We start from the raw sequence: 24,615 nt of genomic DNA, 5'->3' as shown, positions 1-24,615 counted from the left end.
CTTTGTCCTTCCTAGTGTCCTCTAATACACTTGTCACAGTCGTGTCTCTGTGTCAGCATCTGCTTCCAGGAAAATCGACACTCCTTCCTCCTCAGGTGTACACTTTTGGGTTCCTGTAACACAGTAAACCAACAGGTAGAATGTATAGTATTGGTGGAAGAAGACAGACTATTCTTTGGGGTTGTATTGCCTGGAAGGGACCTGTAGTTCCATCTGAGGAGTTGTACACATCCTTTAGGGAGCTCTGGTGGTGGTTGTTAATTCTGTAGGTAGGTACTCATGAGCATATGGCATGCCTGCTAGTTTATGGGGTTTGTGCTGATGAGCAGGTCAGGTATCTGTCTCCAGGAAAGGGTCTATTCTGAAGGTGGGGAATGGATTCAGGAGACCAGTAAGGAGGCCCTGCATTAATCCAGCACTTGTGCCCTTATGTACCTCACCAGCTGCCCCCAATGGCACCAATCCAGGTGGCCTCCAAGAGGGCAAATGGCAGCAATTTTTGTGGTGAGTCACATGAGGTCCCATAAACCTCCCCTGTTGCCTTATTGAGGCATGGGGAGGGCAGAGGTCCATGGTCTGAGATAGGTTTCTTCGACACCACCCAGGAGAGTTGGGTTGTAAGCATATGGCTCCTTCTACATTGGCCAATCCAATCCACTTTGCCCCCAGGGACCCTGAACCCTGTGAGCCCCTTTTTCCTCCCAGCTTAGGGAAGCAGCCAGCCCTCCAGCAGCTTTTGGGTCATGGCTGAGCCACCAAGGGTGAATGCCTGGCTGTCCACATGCTGCTAGCATTGCTATAGTAAATGTCAACATGAGCAGCTGCTGTACAGGGGGATTCTCCTCTATTGTGATCAGGGCTTGGGACCAAATATGACAGAAGAGAGGGAGACACAGGAGTGCCCTGTGCTCCTGGACAGGGCTGCATGCACAGAGCAAATAGCCTGAAGCCTGGGGAGAGAAAGAGACTGGGAGAGAGACACTGGATGAGTGATGGGGGATTGGGCAAGTCCTAGAGAGTGAAAGGAAGAAACAGAGAGAGATGGGGTTAGAGAGAAACAAAGAAGAAGTACAAGGAGGAAAGTAGGGACCTGGTCCAGGTATGTGGATGGGGTGACATGGGCCAGGGGAGAGGGGGTATATGAAGTGGCTCAGTGCTGGGGCAGAAAAGGCCGGTATCATGGGCATCAGAGTTCTGTGACTCCCAAGACCCTGGGGCCAAGCTCTGCAGAGGGCATTGCATTTGAAAAGACTGGTATCCCTCATTTCTCCTGGAATTGTGGGGCTCAGCCTCATGTCCTGTCATGGAGAGGGGATGTCTTGAGGGAGAGTGTGCTGCTCTTTGGCAGGTAAACTCCAGAGCCTTCTCTGTGGGGAGGTGACCCTGGGCCATCTCCCTCACTGCCCCAGGCCCTGCTGCATCCCCCGCAAACCTGCTGGCCTTCCTCATGTTCTGAACCCAGGCATCAGGCATTGTGCTGCCCCCAGGTCCTGCAGTCTGGACCTGGCAGAGGTGGATTGCTGATATTGATAAAAAGTATTTGACAATAAGGTCCATATTCTCCGTCTGGAACTAGCGGTGTGTTTCAAGATAGTGGGTTGCTATCCTCCAGTGCACTGCCAACCTGAGGATGCCAGATGGTAGCTGAACCCTTTAAAACACCGTTGTCTTCTCTTACATCAAAGTCAAAGACATTTTCATCTCCCAGCTTTCTTTTAATTCTGAAGAGATGGCAATTCATAATTGAAGACACAGTGGTCCTATAGGAAATTGACCTATATGACTGATAGACATTGCTTCATTCATCTATATCCCTAAAGCACATTTCATTGAAAATATTAGCCAAGGATACTTACAGTAAATTCATAACAGATGTGTAGCTCCCTGTAAGTTGCATTCTGACCTTGTCACCTATGTGTCCATCAAAGATATTATTAGTGACTTTTCAGATAAGCTGTCAACATCAAGATGGTGATGTTAGAGAATCTGGTATAAATGGAATTTCACAGATTCTAAATTACGAATGATTTTTTTTCTTTCATTTTTAATGTTTATTTTTTTTCCTTTTTTGAGAGATCCTGAGCAGGGGAGGACGTATAGAGAGGGAGACACAGAATCTGAGGCAGGCTCCAGGCTCTGAGCCTGACATAGGGCTCAAACTCATGGACTGCAAGATCATGACCTGAGTCCAAGTCGGATGCTCAACCAACTAAGCCACCCAAGTGCCCCAGGAATGATAGTTTATTGGCAAAGAAGTAGAAACTAAAGATAGTGTAAAGGATGTCGATTTTTAATTGAATATTCACACATTTGTTGTGTTTTAGGCATACATTTTAGTCATTCCATATGTCTATAAATTATGTTGTACTTAACTACAAGTGTAGCTATCATGTGAAAGCATGCAACAGTATTACTACAGGATTGACTCTATTCCATTGGCTGTCCCTTGTATCCCTAGGACTCATTCATTCCATAGCTGGAAGCCAGTATCTCTCTCTCAAAGGTGTCAACTCTTTATCTAACCTAAGTATTTTGGTGGTAGACACATTTACCTCTTGTTCAGTATGTGTAAATTGGTGGTCTGTGTTTCTGTGAACATTGCTTAAAGCATTACAAATGATGTCATTACATTAATAAATTCGGTTTGATTCTTCACTCACAAGAAAGGAGAAGGAAAAGATTTCTTTGTGTCCCAGGCCCTGTCAGTAAGACCCTTCCCAATGTGGAGAACAGGCTTAGTTGCCCAGAGTACCTTGGGTCCGTCAGCTGAGTGACCAGGGCCTTCCACATTGCAGGAATTCCCACGGTGGCCAGCAGAGAGAGCTAGAGCACCACAAAGCAGGAGGGGCTGGTTCCTCTGGGTGCACAGTGAAGGCCTGCAGAGGGTACCCCATTGGCTTTTCTGACCCAGGGCACCTCAGAACAGGAAGGGCTTCTGTTGCTCCCAGAGGACTCAGGGCCTCTGCTGCTGCCTCAGGACAGAGACCAGGGCTGCGTTTCCAGCAGGTTCTGCCGCCCGTCCCAGGGGAGGCCTTGGGAGTTTTGCAGCAACTTGGCATCTCCTGAGTCACCAGAGAGAAACTGCCTTGTTGCACTGAGTGCTGAGGAGGGGGCACTGGGTGGCTTCCCTGGGCGCGCTGGTTGGTCAGCAGCACAGGCCCTTGCACTTTCTGGGCTGTTCCCGTGTTTCATTCCTCCCCTTCCTGGACAGTATGTGAACAAGAGGTATTTTACTAAAGGACCCATGGATTCAGGGGTCTCACGACATCACATCATAGATGCCGTGGATGGTTTGTTCCAGATTCAGGCTTGTTTCCGGGAAGAAATCCTGACGGAAATTCAGAAAAATGGGAGCTGCATTCCATTAGGACATGAATGCATGAAATGCTCATCTCGGGACCTTCTAGAAGAATGAGCTGGGATCCACTTTCCGAGTCATGCTAGAACCAGAGATCGAGATAAGGGCACAAACTGGGCCCCACATCATAAATGCTTTTTAAAAATTTAATGGTTTACCCAAAGCTATCTACACATTCAATGCAATCCCAATCAAAATTGCACCAGCATTCTTCTTGAAGCTAGAACGAGCAATCCTAAAATTCATATGGAACCACAAAAAGCCCCGAATAGCCAAAGTAATTTTGAAGAAGACCAAAGCAGGAAGCATCACAATCCCAGACTTTAGCCTCTACTACAAAGCTGTCATCATCAAGACAGCATGGTATTGGCACAAAAACAGACACATAGACCAATGGAATGGAATAGAGACTCCAGAACTAGACCCACAAACGTATGGCCAGCTAATCTTTGACAAAGCAGGAAAGAATATCCAATGGAAAAAAGAGAGTCTCTTTAACAAGTGGTGCTGGGAGAACTGGACAGCAACATGCAGAAGAATGAACCTAGACCACTTTCTTACACCATTCACAAAAATAAACTCAAATGGATAAAGGACCTGAATGTGAGACAGGAAACCATCAAAACCCTAGAGGAGAAAGCAGGAAAAGACCTCTCTGACCTCAGCCGCAGCAATTTGTTACTTGACACATCCCCAAAGGCAAGGGAATTAAAAGCAAAAATGAACTATTGGGACCTCATGAAGATAAAAAGCTTCTGCACAGCAAAGGAAACAATCAACAAAACTAAAAGGCAAGTGATGGAATGGGAAAAAATATTTGCAAATGACATATCGGACAAAAGGCTAGTATCCAAAATCTATAAAGAGTTCACCAAACTCCACACCCGAAAAACAAATAATCCAATGAAGAAATGGGCAGAAAACATGAATAGACACTTCTCTAAAGAAGACATCCAGATCGCCAACAGGCACATGAAAAGATGCTCAACGTTGCTCCTCATCAGGGAGATACAAATCAAAACCACACTCAGATATCACCTCACGCCAGTCAGAGTGGCCAAAATGAACAAATCAGGAGACTATAGATGCTGGCGAGGATGTGGAGAAACGGGAACCCTCTTGCACTGTTGGTGGGAATGCAAACTGGTGCAGCCACTCTGGAAAACAGTGTGGAGGTTGCTCAAAAAATTAAAAATAGACCTACCCTATGACCCAGCAGTAGCACTGCTAGGAATTTACCCAAGGGATACAGGAGTACTGATATATAGGGGCACTTGTACCCCAATGTTTATAGCAGCACTCTCAACAATAGCCAAATTGTGGAAAGAGCCTAAGTGTCCATCAACTGATGAATGGATGAAAAAATTGTGGTTTATATACACAATGGAGTACTACGTGGCAATGAGAAAGAATGAAATATGGCCCTTTGTAGCAACGTGGATGGAACTGGAGAGTGTGATGCTAAGTGAAATAAGCCATACAGAGAAAGACAGATACCATATGTTTTCACTCTTATGTGGATCTGAGAAACTTAACAGAAACCCATGGGGAAGGGGAAGGAAAAAAAAAGAGGTTAGAGTGGGAGAGAGCCAATGCATAAGAGACTCTTAAAAACTGAGAACAAACTGAGGGTTGATGGGGGGTGGGAGGGAGGGAAGGGTAGGTGATGGCATCTTTTGGGATGAGCACTGGGTATTGTATGGAAAGCAATTTGACGATAAATTTCATATATTAAAAAAAGAATTATTAACACAGAAAAAAAAAATATTAAAAAAAATGTAATGGCTATTTTTCCAACATAGTGAAGTGATTGAAAACTACAGAAAACCTGGTAGGTAGGTGTCATTAACCTTATGTTATTTTTTAATTTAATATATGTTAACTCAGATTTCTTCAGTTTTAACCTCTTCTGTTCCACACTCCTCCTAGCTGGCACATTACATTTAGTCATTCTGTCTCCTTAGGCTCCAACTGGTCATGATGATTTTTAGATTTTCCATATTTTTCATAATCTGCAAAGTTTTGAGGGTACTTTTGTACAATGTATTTTGTAGCATGATCCTTGGTTGGGATATGTCTAATGTTTGTTCAAATGCTTAGGCCAGAGTTAATGTGTTTTGGAGCAGAAGATCCAGAGGCATGATGCCATCCATAATTATCACTTCACATAAAGGTTGTTTACTCTGAAGATTGGGGTCTTTTGTGGTTCCATACAAATTTTAGGACTGTTCTAGTTCTGTGAAAAATGCTGTTGGTATTTTGATGGAGATTGCACTAATTGTGTCAATTGCTTTGGGAAGTATAGACATTTTCACAATATTTGTACTTGCGATCCATGAGCATGGAATGTCCTTCCATTTTTTTGTGTCCTCTTGAATTTCTTTCATCACATTTTACACTTTTCAGAGTATAGGTCGCTCACCACTTTGGTTAGATTTATTCATAGATATCTTATTTGGTGTGCAACAGTAAATGGGACTGTTTTCTTAATATCTCTTTATACTGCTTCATTATTGTTGTCTAGAAATGCAACAGATTTCTGTACAATGATTTTGTATCCTGTGACATTGCTGAATTCATTTATCAGTTCTAGCAGTTATTGGGTAGACTCTTTAGGGTTTTCTATATATAGTATCATGTAATCTGCAAAGTGTGAAAGTTTCACTTCTTGCAGATTTGGATTTGTTTTGTTTTGTTTTTTTGTCTGATTGTTGTGGCTTGGACTTCCAGTACTATGTTTACGAAAAGTGGTGAGTAAACATCCTTGTCTTCTTCCTGACCTTAGAGGAAAAGCTCTCAGATTTTCCCCATTAAGGTTGATGTTAACCGCATAGATAACCCTTTATTACGTTGATGTATGTTCCCTGTAAACCTAGTTTAGGGGGGTTATAATCATGAAAGGATGTTGTACTTTGTCAAATGCTTTTTTCTGTACGTATTGATAATGACCGTATGTTTTTTTTTCTTACATGTTTATTCATTTTTGAAAGACAGAGACAGAATGTGAGTGGGGTAGGGGCAGAGAGAGAGGGAGACAAAGAAGCAGGCTCCAGGCTCTGAACTGTCAGCAGAGAGCCTAATGCAGGGCCTGAACCATGAACCATATGGTCATGACTTGAGCCAATCAAGAAATGAGCCACCCAGGAGCCCAGATCATATGGTTCTTATCCTTTCTTCCAGTGATGTAATGCATCACAGTGATTGATTTGTGAATATGGAACCACCTTGCAGCTTGGGAACAAATCCACTTAATTGTGGCGAATGATTTTTTGAAGGTATTTTTGAATTTGGTTGGTAGTATTTGATTGAGAATTTTTGCATCCATGTTCATCAAGGATATTGGCCTGGAGTTCTCTTTTCTAGTGGACTCTTTATCTGGTTTTGGTAGCAGGGTAATGCTGGCCTCATAGAATGAATTTGGTAGTTTTCCATCCTTTTTTATATTTTGGAATAGCTTAAGAAGATGAGGTCTTAACCTTGTTTTAACTGTTTGGTGGAATTTACCTGTGAAGTCATCTGGTCCTAGATTTTTGGTTGTTGAGAGTTTTTTGATTACTGACTCAGTTTCTTTGCTGGCTATTGTTCTGTTCATGTTTTCTATTTATTTCTGTTTCAGTTAATGTAACTTATATGTTTCCAGGAATTTACCTGTTTCTTGTAAATTGTCCAAATTTTTTACTTACAAGTTTTTGTAATATTATCTTATGATTGTGTTTCTGACATGTTGGTTGTGATTTCTCCTCTCTGATTTATGATTTTATTTGAGTCCTTTCTCTTTTTTTTTCTTCTGATACAAGTATTGCTACCCTGGCTTTCTTTTGACGTTCATTTACATGTTTCTTGACATCCTCTCATTTTCATTCTGTAGGTGTCTTGCGGTCTAAAATGGGTCATTTGTAGGCAGCATATAAATGTGTTTTGTGTTTTCAAACATTTTTATACCCTATGTCTTTTTATTACAGCATTCATTCCATTTACATGCAAAGTAATTATTGATTTGTATCTATGTATTGCCATTTTGTTACCTGTTTTGTTGTGGTTTCTAATGATTTTCTCTATCCTTTCTTGTTTTTCTTTTTCATGTTTTGCTGATTTACTTTACTGATGTATTTTGATTTCTTTCTCCTTATTCTTTGCATATTTATGAGTGGTTTTTGATGTATGGTGACCATTAAGTTTTTACATAATTTCTTTGTGTTTAGCCATTTATATTAAGTTGATGGTCATTTACCTTTGAACCCATTATTTTCTTCTCCCTATATTTTGGTACATGTTATTATGAGCTCCTTGACTTATTTTTTACAGAAATATTCATTTTTACTGGATTTGTGTTTTCTACCTCCCTGTTGTCACTTTTGTTCTCTCCTTTCCACTCAAAGAGTCCCTCTTAGTATCTCTGGCTGGATTGGTTTAGTGGTACAGACTCCTTTAGTTTTTGTTTGGGAAACTCTGTGTCTCCTTCTATTCTGAATGATAGCCTTGCTGGATAGAGTGTTCTTGGCTGCTGATTTTTCCATTCAGCGCTTTGAATATGTCATGTCACTTCCTTCTGTCTTTCCAAGATTCTGTTGACAAATCTGTAGCTGTCTTTGGTGGCTGGGGGCAATGCACCAGGGCAACCAGGGGCTCAAGGCTGTGCACAGAGTGTGTCAGTGGCTGGGACATGTGGGTGGGTGAGATAGATGAGGGTAGCCAGGGGTGCACAGCATGCGGTGGTAGCTCTGCCTGCAGCTGGCCAGACAGGGTGCCCATGCGGTTTTAACAAAGTTTGCCCTGAGCCCAGCGCTGAGACCAGCAGGCTTGGAGTGGGTGAGTCCACCAGAGGACTGGCACATGGCTACTATGTTAGGTAGCAAGTGTCTGTGCAGCTCCACTCCCTGGTATGTGCCGGGGGGGGGGGGGGGGGTGGGGGTGGGGGAGAGGCGGGAATGGTGCCTGTAAGCTCCCTCATTGTTGGAGAAGTCCCCTAACCACTCAGAAGTCAGCATGAACAGATCTGTCTCCTATTGCCTTGGCGTTGTGTAAAATGCTACGTTTACGTTGTCTCTCTACACTGGCAGGGAGCTGGCTATCACGCATCCTCCTGGATCACCCAGTGCTGGGTCATCTGACCTCCAAAGCTCCAGGATCCAAACTCAAGGGAATTCAGCCCCTCTGGGTTTTAAAGCCAAATGTTCTGGGGATTAGTCTTGCCTGTGTGAGCTCCCTGGTGTGAGGGCTCACTTTCTCTGCCCTCTCTGCAGGCAGCTGCCCTCCACCTTTCTGACCTTCCTAACCTTTCAGGTACAGCTTCTATTTAGTTGTGGAGTTTGTTCTGCCAGTCTTTGGATCGCTCTCTGGTTCATGGACTTGGATGTGGATGTTATGCAGTTGAAAACACGGGACAGGGTGAGCTCAGGGTCCTCTTACTCTGCTATTATTAATTTTTTAAATGTCTTCATCTTTTGGATTTTTGAGACATGGTCAGACAGACTCCTATCACCCATGCACTCAGGATTAGAAAGGAACTTTCCCACATTTGCTTCTAGTATTTTATGTTTTGAAACTCTCTTTAATGAGGTATAATTTACATATAACAAATAGCCTCTAGTTAAAGGGTATGATTTGATGAGACTTGATCTCATAGGTACAGCACCATGAAGTCATATGGTTTCTCTCTAAACCTTAAATCATGATTCCTTTGTGTCTAAGTTAATGTTGCTTTTGAAGTACGGGCTACATTTTTTTATGTTTTCAGATATTGCCCAGGTGTCTGAATGCCTGCACGGGGGTACCTCCTTTTCTGATAGCCTGTATTCCTGTTAAGTATTGCAGTCGGTCTAGCTTTGGACTTTATCCTGTATTGTATCTTTCATTCTGTTAATTTTGTTGCAGTATGATGATGTTGCGGTATGAGTGATGAGGGATTCATAATTGGATTGATTTTCACTAAGTGGCACGAGCTGCAGTTCCAATTATGACAGAAAGCATGGGCTTCCTGTGTTAGGTACTCAAGAGCAAGGCAGATATCCTGGGCACTTGAGCTGAGAATGTCACTCTTTTTGCTCGCACTCTTCCCTTCCCTTGGAGACAAGAATCCCCTGTTGTTCACACAGAAATGTAGGTGAAGTCAGCAGAGAAACGTACCTTCTCTTCTCTCCCCTTTGTCTCTCAGACTCCCTGTCGCTACCTTCTGCCTGTCCCTTTCTCTGACTCAATCCCCCAGGTCCCCTGCTCCAATCCAGCCATGATCAGGGTGTCCTCCAGCTCCTGGCCTCTGCTCTGGCCATCCCTCAGTGAGGAAACTGCAAGAACATTATGTAGTTCACGGGTCTGATCAAGAAATCTCTGTTCCTCAGAGCCCTCCTACACATGGTGCTGTCTGTGGAGACCTGGCATCCTGGGCAAGGGTTTGACTCCATGTGTGGCCTCCTCACTCCTCTCCCACAGTCACTGCTGGTCCCTCATCCTTCCCCACCATTAGAACTCCACCATTTCCCAGGGACAGATACCTATCTATTTGACCCCAAGGCACCAGGAAGCCAGTGAATATTTCTAAAATAAATGAGCATAAGCACCCCATCAATCTAGATATAGGAAGTTCCCATCACCCCAGAAAACTCCCTCGGGCTCCCCTGCACAAAGGGTGATCTTGCTTCTATCCTCTATCACCACCATTTCTGATAACACTTTGTTACCTGTGTGTACAGGAACCCCACTGTGTGCACTCGATGGGGAGTGAGAGTAGATGGTCCTAGAAGCAGACGCTGACACAGAGATAGAACGATGAAAGGTGGATTAGCGGACAGTAGGAACGACAAAGTGGAGGGGACAGGATGGGCAGGGAAAGCATTCAGGCAGATCTGACACCTTCTTAAAATGTATATGTAATCACCATAGTCTGTCTCCATGCACAGTCCTCTTCAAATTTCAGAATAGTTGTCCTATAAGGCAAAGAGATTTTGGTTTATTTCCCTCTGATCTTATGTTTTCCTACATGCATTCTGTCTTCTGTAGTTTATCAGTGGCTGTGGCCTCAGATGAACATTTTAGTGTGTGGCTGCATCTGTGAGAGTGTATGTAATGGAAAATGATTGTCTTCAGATCTAGATCTCTGAATGTACACATTCTCATAATTATCTCTTCTTTCTTTGTCTGGTAGGGCCCGAATTTTAATAGAAAAATGAGGGACCTTGTCTCATTGTTTAAAACGGCGATTCCCAGTCCCTGGGCTGACATGTTAACAGTCTTAGTTTAATGAACTTCTGTGACCATCTTTTTTTGATGATCACTGTGTGGAGATATCTTTTTTTTTTTTTTAATTTTTTTTAATGTTTATTTATTTTTGAAACAGACAGAGCATGAACGGGGGAGGGGCAGAGAGAGAGGGAGACACAGAACTGGAAGCAGGCTCCAGGCTCCGAGCCATCAGCCCAGAGCCCAACGCGGGGCTCGAACTCACGGACCGTGAGATCGTGACCTGAGCTGAAGTCGGACGCTTAACCGACTGAGCCACCCAGGCGCCCCTGTGTGGAGATATCTTAATTGAAACTGTGAGAAGGGTGAATGGACACTTCCCAGACATTTTGCAGATGCTTTATGTATTTAATGTCTTCTTTTCATAATGTTTTTAGAAACAAATATTACCCCTGTTTTCACAGATAACACAGTTGAGGCTCTGTGTAGGTCCCACTGAGAACTGGTATTAGGGCTGAGACAGCAGGAACACAGGCAAAGCCTCAGGATATTGTGAGAGAAGTTTGAGGAGATGCAAAGCTGTAATCAGGTTGATGCAGTGGCGGCTTCTGGCCAACCCTGAATTATAGGTTGACCCACTAAGAGTTTGACTCAGGCTGAAGGCCAGTGCAGGCCCTCAGCTGATCTAGATCCTGTCTCCACTTTTAGTCTCACTGAGGGAGATGAACTTGGGCATACAAGCATTTCCATAAGACCAAGTTAAATTTCCCATGTCTCCAGGGCATTTTCCCCCCACAAATATCCAGAACCTTCAGAAAACCCAGGGTGACAACAGCCTTTTTAGATGATTACCTAGGTGCACTTTGACGAAAATGACATTTCGGAGATGAACACTGCATTGTGCACTGAGAGTGATCGCACATAGCAGCTTCGTGTGAACCTCACACTCCCTGCTCAGGCTGTGGTCAGGAATGGCCTCCAACTGCATCTCTCTGACCCCAGCACCCTCTGCACCTCCTCAAACTCTGCTTACTGTCCTCAACTTCCCTTCTATTCCTGTGTGATACAAGTTTCCCCTGTTTCTTTCTGCACTGGATCCTTCACTGGTGTCTCCATTATGGTGATCACAAGGTCTGTGTCACTTAATGCATGTCCCTCTTTCACATAGGACACCTGATGCTCTAAAAGTTAGGGGTGCGCCTCATTCTTTACAGAACCCAAAACATTGTGCCTCCAAAATATGCACCGGTGCTGCTGATACGTCTGCTTTTGTGTAGAAAATCCTCTTTCATTTTGACAAGAAAGATGTATATAGCTCACTGTATTACAGGGAAATGACACTGCCCATTGTGTGTGTGTCCTGAGAAACTTGAGATATGCTACAGTGTCCTCAGGCAGGTTGTAGTTGGATTGCCAAGACTCACAACCATCTCTACATCATTGCCACAAAGTCAGTCATGAAGAAGATGAATATACTTTACCAGCCACTCATCCAGTTCAGGTCATCTTAGCAAATAGAGTAGGTGGAAGAGAGGGAGGTGGCCCATAATCCATGACTGGTAGTGAAGGGCAGTCCATGGGATAGAGCCTGCAAGGCGATCCTGGGAAGGGAACAGGCCCTCTTGCATACATAATGGCCTGCAGAACAGAAATAAAAGCTATGTTCATAGGATAGAACAAAGCACCAACACCAGCAAAGAGCAGAAACCCAAAGAAGCAGTGCTCATAACCTGCCAGCTTCCTGACCACCAGGTTCCAAGAGGGCAGCATCAGTGCCAAAATCTCTACCCATACTTTGGGTTCCACTTACAGCTTTGGGATGGGGAACGGATGTTATTGGGATAAACTAGTGTCTCCACGTGTCAGGAAATGTAGAAACATCAAGGGCTCTATTGCTAGAAGATTAGTAGACTTAATACCAAATTAACAACGTAGCATATTCCAGATAGGAAGGCATCTATGTCCAGGATCACCCTCTACCCCTCATCCCCCTCCACCACAGAGGCTGCTTATTTATATGTGAAGAACTACAGAATGAGAAGGAATGACAATCCCAGTCTCCACACATGGAATCATAGCCCTCGTGGCTCAAAGCTCTGCCTCTAAGCCCTTGCCTGTGCCCAATTTACTTCTCTCCCAACAGTGGGGTCTCCTCCTCTCTGGAAGTGCTATCCATGGGCACAGACACATGGGGAGATGGGGATCCTGAGGTCCTGCAGAGGACCTGGATAAGCATGCTCTTAGAGAAATAGGTAACCTATACATGTTAGTTGGGTTCAGCTAATTTATTTGAATTCAGAGGTACTCCTCAGCTTAAGTACAATACATTTTGCAGGGTAATTGTGTCCTCTGGAAAAGTGAGCTGAAATCCTAAATGACAAAATTAACACAAATGCACTTTGATTTCTGGCGTATGTTTCTATGTTTTAGCTGTACCTGTGACACAGGGCGCAAGAGAATGTGCTCATGTGAACACAAGTGAAGGACATGGTGGGGACTTGCCACACAGGTAATTTTGGATTTTTTCTCTTCACAACTTAAGTTTCAGGGCATGTTTTCTATGACAAATATGTCACCTCTTATAGTTTACAGTATTTATACCCAGGGCACACCTGAAAGAATTTTGGACAGCACATTTACCAAAAAAAAGATGGAATGCTGACTGTTATGAAATTTACTTTGTCTAAGACCATTCTAAATGACGCATACATAAATATAAGTTGGAGTGAAGGCAGTTCTCATTTTCAAACTGTAAGGATACCCACAGATTTTTCTGAACACGTGAAAACCCTTGATAGAAAGAAACAGGAGAGGAAGAAACAGCAAAAGCAATGATTTCACACTGAGAAGATCTGGAAACAATGAGGCAAGGTAGGAGACTTCCAAGTGGAGTGTGGTGTCATCCTCCTTGATTTATTCCGGGAACACGTTGGAAAAGCCCTATGGTCCTCACCCTTAAGCACGCTTAGCTTCTAAAGGTACCACAAAGAGATGCCAGGTGGAAAACAGGGAAGCCTGTAGACTCAGGGGTAAAGGTTGTGCATTTGGGGGGAAAAAAAAGCACCCATACCATATGGCACTCAAACCAGAGACAGTGGCAGGAGAGTGTGCTGCACAGAAAGATGCGGCTCTCTGGAAAGACATAGAACTGAAAATGCCACAGCATTTACCTTATGGTTCTTGGCAGTTTTGGTAGAGCCAGTGTTGATGTCACTCTTGGGAGTGACACCTGCTTCTGGATCTGCTAAAGGCCCTAGAAGGGATGGAGGTTTATTTTGATTTGAATAGACTGTTTAGAGATCAAAAACAAAAACAAAAAAAAACCCTCCCTTCATTCTTCTGACAACTTAAACTCTTTGCTCCAGTCAGATCCCAAATCAGATGCACAGGGTGTCCCACATGCCTCAGGTGATCCCCAAGAAGAACTTGAAGAACCATCCCTTATAACCTAATGAAGACTCCTAAAAGCCCTGATTCAGATGTATTCCTCACTCATCGAACAACTATAGATGGCTGGGGGCACAACTAGATGGACATACGTTACGTTGTGCCTCATGCCTCACAGATCCCAGCAAAAGGACTGTAGGGCATCACTGCTGAACCGCTATGTCTGCTTTTCTGCACACGGCCCTATTCCTTCCCCACAAGAGACGCCTGTACCAACACATGGTGGGGGAAATGACAAAGATGATATGTTGAGCATGAGAAACTTGAGGAATGTGGTAATGGAAGCAGACACATTCCCCTTGTATCACAATGGTCTGTGGCACTGCCACTGCACCTTGGCCAAAGACCTAACACCAACAAAAATAAGATGAGTGTGTTTTACAAGTCAACTTCTAGTGCTCAGATCATCTTACCAAGTGTCGCAGGTGGTGGAGGGGTTTGGGGTGACCCCAGGGCCACCAAGGTTCAGGAGGTGGATGTGCCTAATAGTCCATGGGGGCGGGGCGCCTCTAGGGTAGGGCATGCAAAATCGTCCAGTTAACAGAGGAGGTCCCCAGGATCCAGACTGCCCTGCAGAACAGAAGTGACAGCTACATTCATATGCCAGACAAGAGAACAAATATCAAAACCAGAGAAGAATGTGTTCGCACCTGCCACCTTCTCTGCCACCAGGATCCAAGAGAGTAGTATCAGTACCTGAAAGCTCCATCCCTGCCACTGGATACCACATACAGCTTGGGATAGTAGATGCAAGAGGTTAACCTACTGCCACCACTCATCACTGCCCATGTCTGCAGAAGTAAAATGGCAAGGGTCCTGTCCTAGAGGGTTAACAGAAGTAATTACAGACTAATGAAGTAGCATTCTTTGGACAGGCAGCCATCGATGTCCAGGTTCACCCTGCATCCCTCCTCTATGGTGACTCCAGATGCTCTGTTTTTGGTATGTTAAGAACACAAAAAAATGAGTGGGAATAAATGGCTCATATTCTGCTCATGGAATCATAGCCACTCCTGGTGAAAAGTTCTGCAGCTGGACCCTCACTTTGCCTCCTCTGCTTCTCTCCCTGAGAAAGGAGTCTTCCTTCCTGAAGTGTTGTCAAAGGCCTCTGAGACCTCTGGGGAGTGGAGGATGCCTGGAATCTTGCAGGGGAATGAGAGTCTTCTGTGACGAATAAGTTACTTATGAATGTCTACAAAGCTCAGACGTGTTCATCTTAATTCATAGGGAATTCTGACTTTAAGCATACTACAGGACACAGAGTAATTATGCCCAACAGAAAAAAGAGGTAGAAATTCACATAACAGATTTAAAGCAAGTGTTTTGGTATAAAACTCCTGGTATGTGTCATGAGACTGTATCAGCTCTAACAGTGACTGGGGACACAACCAGAAACTGCTCATATAAACATAATTGAAGGACACAGTGTTCAAACTATTTTTACCTAAGGTATAGCTGGAAGGATTCCAGACAACTCATTTACCAACAAAGATGGGAAGGTGATGCGTGATGACACTGACTTTATCTAAGACCACTCTAAATGGTACAGGGCACAAAATATAAAGTTGGAGTCATGATGTCATTTTTCACTTTTGAATTTTAAACAATATGGCAGACTTTCTAACAGGTTAATCTCCTAGCCAGAATCAAGAAAGGAAGACACAGCAGCCACACTGTTCCCACAGAGGTGAGGTCTGGAAGGGGTCACGCAGCCCAGGAGACTTCTGTTTGGAGTGTGGGGTCATCCTCCTCTTATTATTTCCTGAACCACACGGAAAAACCTTAAGGTACTCAGTCTCTAAGCACTTTTCGTCTCTAAACTTACCACAGAAAGCTGACAGACTAAAAAGTGAGAAGTCTGTGGGCTCCTGGGTTATGGGTATGCATTTGGAAAACAAAGAACAAACAGACACAGAACACACAGAACAAGACAAGGCCGGGAGGGTGTGCTGTACAGAAAGATGAGGGTTTCCCGAAAGAGTTACCACTGAGAATGGCCCTAGTGTTTACCTTGTCCTCGTCTGCATTCCTGGTATAGTCAGAGCTGCTGTAATTCACAGAGGTTTCAGCAGTTTCTGGATCTACTAAAGATCCTAGAAGGGATGGAGGTTTATTCTGCTTTTAGAGGACTGTGTGGAATGAAAACAATCCCTCATCTCATTCCTCAAATATCTTAAACTTTTCCCTACACTCAGGTCCCTGACCAGAGGCAGAGGGTATCCCACATGCCTCAGGTGACCCCCCAAGGATAAAGGGGAGAACCATCCCTCACCTTGATAAAGACCTCATGGTGCCCTAGTTTATGTTGTTTTGTAATTAATCAAATAACTGTGAACCGGTCAGGCACAACTAGCAATTTAGAAGTCATCAGTAAAACAGAGGTTTCTCAGTATACATCATGGGAAATCACGATTTCATTACAGATTAAGAATAAATATGAGGACGCTTGGGTGGCTTTGTCGGTTAAGCATCTGACTCTTGATTTTGGGTCAGGTCATGATCTCACAGCTTGTGAATTTGAGCCCAGCATTGGGTTCCTCACTGACACTGTGGTGCCTGCGTGTGATTCTCTCTTTGTGCCTCTTACTCTATGCCTCCCAGACTCTCTCTCTCAAAATAAATAAACTTAAAAAAAATAAATAAAAGAATAAAATTGAGAATACTGGTTTGGTGTATATCCTCAATGAATCTCAAGAAGTGTGCATTTCTTCAGACTTCAGGCAAATTGTTCAATCTCTCAGCTTATCTACAAGCTGTCTTCCACATGAGAGCAGTTATTATATAACGAAAGACTAATTTTACACTATTGAGAAAAGGAAAACTATGAGAAGTTAGCAGTGATGCTGCAGAGTTGCACTGATACCATCAGAGGACTAAGCTAAGCTCTATGGAACTTGAATTCAGGGATGTAGGGCTACAGTTCCCAAAAACAAACAAAAATAAAGACCATTAAAATAGTGAATAAATGACCTTCTCCTCAAATAAAGTCTTCACATTGAGTGCGGGTGGGAAGAAGGATGAGGCCCATGTCCTGTCATCCTTTCCAGGCTCTTCAGACAGGGGGATGCTAGAGGAGGTGGGAGGGTCACAGAGGAGGGGCATGAGCTCCACCAGTCACAGGGACAAGTGCCTCATTGCCTGCGGCACCAGAGGAGAACACCCTTCTGTCACCCCTTCAGACCACCTGCCGTCCTTAGTGCTTCTGATTCTTTCCAGACCACACAATGATCATCCACAGGAACAGGTTGCACAGCAGAAGTTAGATTGCGGCACATCACAACGTGCTCCTTACCTCTCTATGGAGGGTTCTGTGTCTCTGGTCTTGCAGCCATTGGTTTCTGCCTCGTGTATCCCTCAGGCAGCCTCTTTGCTTCCATCCTGTCCAGTCTTGGATACAGAAAAATAATGGACTTCTATAAGAAGTGGTGCAACACCACGTCGTCTACTAGACAACAAACAGTGCACACATCATCCCTGGAAACACCCATAAAAACGCAAGTCAAATGACCACATCTGTATTTCAAGTAAGCGACCTCCCTGCCCTGCTCCGCCATCTCCCTGTCCCAGATCTGAGTCTTGATCTGGGGGAGAAAAAACACATCCACCTTCAGTCGTGCCAGACTGTGCACCAAAGAAAGAGGAAACAAGAAAACACTTACCTAGTTGTCCTGAGCATTCTTCTCATGAGCTGCGATTTGAAAAAGCCAACAATGAAAAGCCCGTGGTTAGGGATTCCAAGGGCCGCTACACTCACCCGCATGAGGTGCTAAGGGTTCAGTATGTCCGGCAGAACTCAGGTTACCTGGTATCTAAAGGTGAGCTCTGCCTGCTGCAGCTGTTCCCATGTTTCTTCAATTTGTTGCCTGTGAGTTACAATTGCTCTTGTCAGATAAGACCCAATATTGGGAATGATTTTAAATAATCTTCCCACGTTCCCAACAACCTCATATCTGTCCCCTGATACAATTTATTCTTACACATGAAACACTTTTCACATGATTATAAATGTACAGTAGGATCAAAGCTATTGTTACATCCTTTCCTTACTCATTATTCCATGCCCGTAGGGCTCAGAGTTCATAGAATTCCTTCCCAGTTTCAATCTTTCCCTAATTCATCATGTGACAAGTGTCTTTCAGATAAAGTTCTATTCTTCTTTAACTTATATCCTCACCAGGTTTCCCAGGGTTGCAAAGACGAGAGCCATGGAATCGCACTACCATGTTGATGGTTATGATTCATCGTACAACACACTGCTCTCCTATAGATTATGACAATTGACACCACCCCCAAGGAATGTTGGCATGGACAAAGTTTCTACACAGTCTGGCTATTGCTTGAGATCTGCAAATGTTTAAAAACCTAATTGTTTTGTTCTTTCTAAAACTTACCTTTTTTATCTGTTAATACTCTATATGATATCTGAATTTTTGTTTATATTACTAAGTTGAGTCTAAACATTGTAAAAAGATTAAAAACAAAAAAAAATGAACAGAGGTTTCATGAGCTGCTGGTAATTAGTAGCTGAACTCACTTGTTCTTACTTCTTTCGTAGCTGTTTTCCTTTTTTTTTAATGTTCATTTTTGAGAGAGAGAGAGAGAGAGAGAATGAATGGGGGAGGGACAGAGAGAGAGGTAACAGAATCCGAAGCAGGCTCCAGGCTCGGAGCTGTCAGTACAGACCCTGACGCGGGGCTCGAACTCATAGACTGTGAAATTATGACCTGAGCTGAAGTCAGACACTTAACCGACTGAGCCCCCCAGGAGCCCTTTCTGTAGCTATTTTCAAATTTTACCTGCAGCTGCCAGCTGATTCTTCTTTGCCATCAGTTCACACTATCATTTTCGGCTTCCTAAGATGGGAAAGATATATACAGTCAGGACCAAGATCCAGAAATTCTCCCTTTTTACCTCCCAGCACTCTTGAAGGCCTATGCAGATATCCCTTCCCCCACCTCTCCCATAAATGCACAGACTGACAACACAATCAGAGAAAGGAGGTGAACACCCCATTTAAGTTAAAGAAACTTCAACCTCTTGCTACATCTCTGCTATCGGAACTGTCTTTCTAGTTCTCTTTTTCCTCTCCTTCATCATAAAGTCATCAAGTAACATTGCACTTCGTGCCTTCCCAGAGTTCGTCTTTGTTTGAGATGGTGAAGACTCATTTCATCAGTGTGAAAAACCATGTCTGACCAACTGTACCCATTAGGATAAAGCAGGGGATCATCACTAGTCTTACATCTCCATGGGGAGCCCTGATTCTCAGTCCAAAAGTTGTACCATGACACAGACAATCACCCTGAAAGACGACCTCCCAGGCTATGGCTTCACCAACATTGCAGCTCACTCCCAGACATCGCTAGAGTTCAGGACTCCAACCCCTGCCTCCACCTTTACATATCCTAGTGGAGAAAAAGGCCAATCTTAGAGGGGCAACATCTCCTGAAGTATAATCTGATATGAAATGTCACACAGTCTGGGTTTATTTCCAGGAAACAGATTTCAGATGGAAAAATCTCAACTTCATGGAGCCAATCTACTTTCACAAGACTGGTTCCATTGATAGTGAAGGCAGCAAAAGGCAATGCTTAGAAAGGCTGGTTTGTTGTGTTGCCCTCACACTATTTTGTTTGTGGTGTTCATTTAAAGGCTTTCACATTGACACTTAATGTACTCAAGAATCACATGCAAAATTGAAATTCTCTTAAAAATGGACACAAAAGCATGAGACACAGGCACATGCATTTCCTTCTGGCCTCAGGCAGTCCTTCAGCAAATGCTTTCTGTCGTAGTTGTAATGTAGTGGCTCTGTTGTAAGGGGTTGAAGATAGAAAGGTGGTCAGGGCACTGTACTCACAGAAAGAGCCTACAAATTAAAACAAAACAAAACAACACAAGATGCCAGTGAGACAGAGCAGGCCCTAACCCCAGGTGTGGAAAGGACTAACATAAAGCTGAGTCTCCAGGGAAGAAAAGGAGGAGTTCACTTTCCACCATGAGTGAGGGACTCTAAAGTCCCTGATGTCCTGAGAACAAAAGGAAATACTGTACAAAGGAGGAAGCATGTGAGTGAATGCACCAAATATCTAACAACCCCACGAAGACACACAAGACCAAGATAGGAAGGAAGCCCAGGACAAAGCCAGCCTGGCAGTTGGACCCAATCTTCCTAGGGCTCATCACTGATTTGGGGGGCATACATCTGAATGGCAAAGAAGCTGAACAACCTTATGGGCAAAGACTTAGAAGTAAACAAATGTAGTTCAGGGGTGGCCAGCAAAGATGAGCCCTAGTGAAGCTGCAGGCTTTGGTCAAGACTCAGAAGAGTTACACTTAAAACCTCAGGGGACAGAAAACAATTCGACTTTCTTAGGGATTGGGCCTGCACTGAACAATCTCACTGGCCGAATGGATTCAGGGATTCAGTGCAGCTGGTACTCCTACCCACTTTTCAGAAAGCAGTTTCTCTTGTGTCTGTAGCAAGATAATTCAAATTCCCCCCCCCCCCCCCCACATTTTTGACCCATGTCTGGCCCTGAACAAAATGACCTAATTGCTGGATGACAAAACAGTGTGATGGGCTTGAAACCTACATAGGACAATGTAGGTGTATCTACAATGGATCCAGGTATCAACGTTACTGCTGGCACATTCCCTCTTTGGCCCCAAATTCATGACACAATGTGTGACAAGCACTTAGGGCAGAAAGGAAAATGCAGGTTACAGAAAGCAAGGTAGGAAGGGCAGGCACAATTCCACTGAATGCATTTGGCAAAATACTCTGGATCCAGTTCCAAAAGAAATATAATTATCTCTATTGGCTGCCACATTCTTTCTTACAATGCAGTACTTGTGACAGTTCTCACATGAATATCTTACTCTTCTGTAGCCACTTTTCTTTGTTCATAGAATTCTTCTAGGTGATATGCTTTCTCCTTCAGCTGTTTGACTTTTGCTTCCTTTGTTGCTTTCATAGTCCTCAATGCATTACACTTGTCTTCCAGGGCCTTTTTATTTTCTGTAAAAAAGAAAAAAAGGGGGTTTTCTTTATAAAGGTGCACAAGACCTGAGTCTTGATTTTGGCGAGACAGAAAAAACGCAAGAACCTTGAAGGCATGAGGGTATTCTTTCCCTTTTCAATGCAGTCATTGCCATCATATGGAGATTTCTTCCCAACAGAAAATATACCTTCCAGTTGACAGTTATTGGACCTCAAGGCTCTTAGCTCCACATCCTCGAATTCAACATTTGCATCTTGTGGTTAAGACAGATACGAGAAAAGACTTTTACAGAAAACTGATCGCACAGCAATAAGATCATGCATTGCAATAAACAAAGACCTTGAGGCATAAATATAACTAGAAGACAAAGATGGTGGAAGATAGTTCACGTCTAACAACTCATAAATAGCTTTCTTAGTGGTATACATATGTATGTATATGTGTATGTGTGTGTGTGTGTATCCCCCTTCCCCCATTCATGTTGAGAATTCACTGTTCAGCCTTAAGAGAGAAAGAGACTACAGAGCACCTGGGTGGCTCGGTCAGTTAAGCATCAGACTCTTGATTTTGGGTCAGGTCATGATTCTAGGATCATGCGATCCAGACCTGTGTTGGGCTGCAAACTGAGTGTGGATCCTGCTTAAGATTCTCTCTCTTTCCCTCTGCCCCTCTCCCCCACTCACATGCCTTGTCTCACTAAAAAAAAAATAAAGAATGATTTAAAAATATTTTTTTTAAAGGAAAGGATTATACACTGTGGCTATCACCCTTTCTCTCTCAACTATATTTGGGGATTTTCTACATATCTTGGAGGGCAGAGTTGAATGATGTGATAATTACCTAGTTGTGAAAACAAAAGATAGTCCTTGAAATGGACTCCTAGTCCTTGAAACGGCAAAACTTATCTTGGTGATTCTACTGAAATTCCAGCTCATTGTTCAGAAAGAGGTTTGGCTCCCAGAGGCCCACTCTCTACTGTGGTAAATGGCAAGCAAATATGCTGTGCTTACTTCACCCAATGAACAAAAAGCCTCCAAAGCCAAATTACAGTAAAACTCAGCAGCCAACTCTTACCACTTCCTGATTCTTCACATTCCTGTCTCTCTCTGGCTCTGAGTTTGCAAGGTAGCAAGTGCACTTTGAAGGGTGTCATTTAAAATTTCATTCAAGTGGGTGCCTGGGTGGCTCAGTCGGTTAAGCATCTGACTTCAGCTCAGGTCGTCATTTTGTGGTTTGTGAGTTTGAGCCCTGTGTCAGGTTCTTTGCTGACAGTTCAGACCCTGGAGCCTGTTTTGGATTCTGTGTCTCCCCCTCTCTATCCCCTCTCCTGCTTGTGCTCTGTCTCTGTCTCTCAAAAAATTAATAAACACTAATATTTTTAATTTAATTAAAGTGCTCAACTATTTTGATGTTCTCCTTCAACAAAACGTGTTGAATGAGTAATAATAATTCATTACTTTTACTTGTGTTTTTTAGAATGCAATCCAGGCAAAGAAAGGATTCTCACCTTCAATTTAAGAGCTTCATCAGAGAGAAACTTACTTTCTTAGTTTCCTGAAGACATTTCCTTAATTCATTGTTGTATAAAACACGAAAAAGGAATCAGAATTAAAAAAAAAAAAGCATAGTGCTAGATAAACCTACCTTCTAATGTGTGACTCCTTTCACAAATAAAGAGGTAGCTCTTTACATTTGTGAAGCTTGTCTTGAATTGGTACTGCTTATAGAACACATAGAGTAGGTCAGTAGGATGATCTACCAGAGTGGAAGTAACCAAAATGAAATCACAAAAAATATTTGAAAGGGCCATGCTACCTTCTGTTCCCAAATGGATATTTCTTCAGGAAGTAAAGTTCTCTGTTTTCTTTCTTAAAAGTATTGATCTTCTCAGTTTTTCTCTGTAAACTAACTAAAAGGAGAGAAAACATTTTCTAAGTTTGTTACCAAACCAGTGACATCGAATAATCCCAGTGTATTAGCAGCACAGACACATGATCTGACAGGTGGGTGTAACTAACATTTTAGCTTTCCCGTTGTGCCTGAAGGAATCAAGTTTTAGCAGCATTTTAAACCTAAGAAAACCTTATTTCAATGAGACTCCTATTTAAAGTATTGTCCAAAATGGAGCAACACAATAAAATATCTTCTAATTTCTCTCCCATCTGGAAATACCCTTCTTGGAAAATTCAATCACTTCAAATACTTACGTCACCACCAGAGATGAAACAGAAAAATCAAATCCTATCAACTTACATTTCTCTCCTCCAGTTATTAAGGTACATACATAGGTCCCTGCAAATAAAGGAACAAACAAAAACAAAACCATCATTTAGTCTCGATTTGAGCTACTTACACCCCCAGGTGCTATTTGGAATATCAAGGAAAGCTCAAACTGCTGACTGATTGACTACTCAAAGGCCTTGGATGTCTTCCTGCTGCTCACAGATTGCCTTTCATGAACCCGAGGCTGGGGGCCCTGGAGGACAAGGTCTTTGGAATCAAACATACGGGTACAATCTCAGCTTTACACTTAATGGCTGGAGGATCTGGATTAATGGCAATTCCTAGAAGACAAAGTTTTTTCATTCCAACATGCGAACATTACCCTCCAACCTTACAGGGATATTATTCAACACACACGAAGCACCCAATTATGGATTATGTGGATAACACATGTAAGCTCTAGAACAGACTCCTCTAACAGGGATTAATTCTCTCATCTGACCATATAGTGCAAACGTCTCTTCTTTTGGCGTAGTGTGAGAGCTCTCGTGCCCTGAGATCACTTTTCTCACCGCCACCACTGCTGCATTCAAAGGGATAAACACCAGCCTTGGAGGGTTTGCTAAGTGTCAGGCAGCCACCCTGGCTCTCAACAGTGCCACAGAATCACCACAGTCTACCCCCATTTGCAACAAATTCATTTCCACTCATGCTCTCCTGGCACAAATGGCTCCCTCCACTTCAGACTCAAAACCATGGTTTAAACCTCTCTTGTGACACACACCCTGCCTGGCAATATCTGGCTTCTTCTCTAAGCTTAGGCTTCTTGATAGACTCCAAAAGGGTTTTCTCTTTGTGACATTTCAGCAAGAGCCAGGTCATGGCAAAGTACTCACTCCAAACTTCAGGCTCATATCATCACTTGTTTCATTCCCTCTACTCTGGTGATGTGTTCCTCCTCCTGATGTCTTATCTTAAGAGATGGTAACTCCCTCCACATTGTCACTTAGGCTCTGAACAGGGAAGAGAAAGATGAATTTCAAGAGTTAACAAATCAATTAGACAACAGACGTCACCATATTTATTCTTAGTTGAATTAAAAAGCACATCGAGGGGTGCCTGGGTGGCTCAGTTGGTTGAGTGTCTGACTTTGGCTCAGGTCATGAGCTTGTGGTCCTATCAGGCTCTGTGGTGACAGGTAGGAGCCTGTAGCCCGCTTCGGACTCTGTGTCTCCTTCTCTCTCTGTCCCTCCCCCACTCATACTCTGTCTCTCTCACTCAAACATTAAAAAAAAACAAACCCACACCAAACACCAGTACTGAGAAAATACTGCAAAGAAAACTGAAGCTTAAATTCTTACCATGATATTCTAGAGGCTCTAAGAGGGGAAAAAACAAATTTGTTGT

At 43.3% G+C, this 24,615-nt stretch overlaps 3 long non-coding RNA genes across 7 annotated transcripts in view; 1 reads left to right on the top strand and 2 right to left on the bottom strand.

Annotated features, from left to right (window-relative positions):
- LOC132660798 (uncharacterized) overlaps positions 1–22,791 on the top strand; it is a 45,767-nt gene extending 22,976 nt beyond the window's left edge. For 2 of the 5 annotated variants that reach the window (XR_013549999.2, XR_014135325.1), the window contains 4 exons: positions 12,965–13,043; positions 15,609–15,768; positions 17,340–17,505; positions 22,462–22,791. This is a non-coding gene — a long non-coding RNA (uncharacterized LOC132660798). Of the gene's footprint in view, positions 1–12,964; positions 13,044–15,596; positions 15,769–17,339; positions 17,506–22,461 lie in introns of all 5 variants that reach the window. The other 3 variants (XR_013550000.2, XR_013549998.2, XR_014135326.1) reach the window with 3 other exon arrangements.
- LOC132660805 (uncharacterized) lies at positions 25–13,869 on the bottom strand. Its single transcript, XR_009601907.3, has 5 exons — positions 13,705–13,869; positions 12,016–12,172; positions 10,233–10,281; positions 1,857–1,911; positions 25–113 (listed from the first exon to the last, which is right to left on the bottom strand). It is a non-coding gene; the product is annotated as an uncharacterized LOC132660805 (long non-coding RNA).
- LOC132660803 (uncharacterized) lies at positions 14,471–24,216 on the bottom strand. The gene is made up of 9 exons (XR_009601904.3): positions 24,105–24,216; positions 23,239–23,277; positions 22,801–22,894; positions 20,864–21,002; positions 18,778–18,834; positions 17,784–17,844; positions 17,641–17,669; positions 17,274–17,455; positions 14,471–14,551 (listed from the first exon to the last, which is right to left on the bottom strand). It is a non-coding gene; the product is annotated as an uncharacterized LOC132660803 (long non-coding RNA).
- Between the last annotated feature and the right edge of the window lie 399 nt (positions 24,217–24,615).

The sequence above is a fragment of the Panthera onca genome, chromosome D1 (genome assembly GCF_046562875.1).
Source record: "Panthera onca isolate mPanOnc1 chromosome D1, mPanOnc1 haplotype 2, whole genome shotgun sequence".
Taxonomy (NCBI): Eukaryota; Metazoa; Chordata; class Mammalia; order Carnivora; family Felidae; genus Panthera; species Panthera onca.
The sequence above is the reverse complement of the archived record's forward strand: the minus strand, read 5'-3'. Positions and strand labels throughout refer to the sequence as shown.